This window comes from Chenopodium quinoa, unplaced genomic scaffold (genome assembly GCF_001683475.1).
Source record: "Chenopodium quinoa cultivar QQ74 unplaced genomic scaffold, ASM168347v1, whole genome shotgun sequence".
NCBI classification, from domain to species: Eukaryota; Viridiplantae; Streptophyta; class Magnoliopsida; order Caryophyllales; family Amaranthaceae; genus Chenopodium; species Chenopodium quinoa.
Genome location: NW_018742287.1, coordinates 283,562 through 285,727, shown reverse-complemented (window position 1 = coordinate 285,727; position 2,166 = coordinate 283,562).

The window sequence follows — 2,166 nt, the reverse complement described above, 5'->3', positions numbered from 1 at the left end:
TTACTTAATTAATAAGTTATATTGGGGTTACTTTTAGAGTTATAGGGTTACTTGATAAGTTATATAGGGGTTACTTGATAAGTAATATTGAGTTACTTAGTGAGAAAGAGGTTACTTGGTAAGTGATAATGGGGTTACTTGGTTTTTTATAGGGGTTACTTGATAAATAATATTAGTGTTACTTATAGGGGTTACTTGATAAGTTATATTGGAGTTACTTATAGGGGTGACTTGATAAGCTATATATATATATATATATATATATATATAATATATATATATATATATATATATATATATATATATATATATATATATATATATATATATATATATATATATATATATATATATATAGGGGTTACTTAAAAAGTCATGATAGGTACTTAGTGATACTGAGGTTACTTGATTAGTGATAATGGGGTTAGTTGGTTTTTTATAGGGGTTACTTGATAAGTGATATTGAGTTACTTAGTGATACAGAGATTACTTACTTAGTGATAATGGGGTTACTTGTGTTTTTATAAGGGTTACTTGTGTTTTATAAGGGTTACTTGGTTAGCGATAAAAGGATTATTTAGTTACTAATACAAGGGTTACTTAATTAATGATATAGGGGTTACTTGATTAATGATACATGGGTTACTTAGTGATATAAAGATTATTTAGTTAATGATACAAGGATTACTTAATTAGTCATATAGGGGTTACTTTGTTAATAATACAAGGATTACTTAGTAATATAGGGGTTATTATACATGGAATATTTGTAATTCATTTTAGTTGAGAAATTTGTGAGTGATTCGTGAAATTAATGAGGAAAGTGGGTGCTTTTGTGCAATTAATGTAGTGTGTCAGAGCATTTTTTTATTAACTTTTGGGGTGTAGGTCAATGTCTTTTTTAATAATTTGGTGTGTTAGTGTGTTATTTAAGAGTACACTTTTTAAGAAAGTAGTGTGTTAATGCTTTTTAAGAGTAGTATATCAGTGCGCTTTTATAGGAAGTGATGAGTTAGTGGCTTTTTTAATAGGTGTGTCAGCTCCGAATTTTGTTTCATTATCTGTTATTTCAATGTATTTTTTTTTTTTGGAAAGAAAAGCGCGTGAAAGCAAATCCCGTTATTTTTGCTGAGTTGGCAGCTGGCCACACGGTGTGACCTGCTACACTAAAAAGGCGCTGAATGAACAACATAAAGTTGTTTGTAGCTTTTCGGATGGACAAATTACAAGTGTAAATATCATATTAATTCATAAATTAATGTCATCAAAACTCTTAGAGCAAAGAAAAAGCATGTTATGAGAAAACCTCTTGGAGCAGTGGTCCAGAGGTCGTCTTGCATCCTTGAGGTACGAGGTTCGATTCTCATCAGGCACAAATCTCATCCCTCTACCCCCTTCGGACATTGCTAGCCAGACTTCCTTTGATAGGAGCCTCAGTTGACCTTACCGTGGAAAAAAAAAAAAAAAAAAAAAGGTTATGTTACAAAAATATTATTCTAAATTTCTATTAAGTACATGTTAATAACGTGCAATCAATTTATTAACTTGTACAGTTGTATTACGCAGTACATTCTTTTAGACTTTTAAAGTATTTAATGGGAAATAACATGCTATCCATGATATGCAAAAGTTTAGGAAAAAAAAAAGGAAGTATATACATTAGGTGTTTTTTTATACATCCTGAGTTTTGGAACTTGTTATAACTGAAAATTAAAATCGAGCAATTCTTTCTTGAACTTATTCAAGCTGTAATTTGAACTTGCATAAGTCTATATGAACTTACTAATCCTTATCTAAACTAATCTAAATATATTTAACGAAAAGAAGTGAAAATAAGGTAAATGTAACAAATGAACAAAGGACGAAAGAAGAGTCGTTCTTCTAGTCAAGGAGTTATGATAATAAGGAATGCTGAAGTAGTTATAGACCTAGTTATTGGGCGGTGTCAGAGTCAGGGGTCAGTGCTGGTCGATTGCAAGTCGGATCAAAGAGAGTCACATTTTATGGGCCAATAGCAAGTCAGGTGAATGCGGGTCGCGGGTCGCGGGTCGATAATGGGTGGGTCAACAAATTATCAATTAAAATAAATATTGGACAAAGCCATAATTAAGTACATATGAATATAAAAATATGTATGTAAGTTGTTTTACATTATTTCTTTTCTTT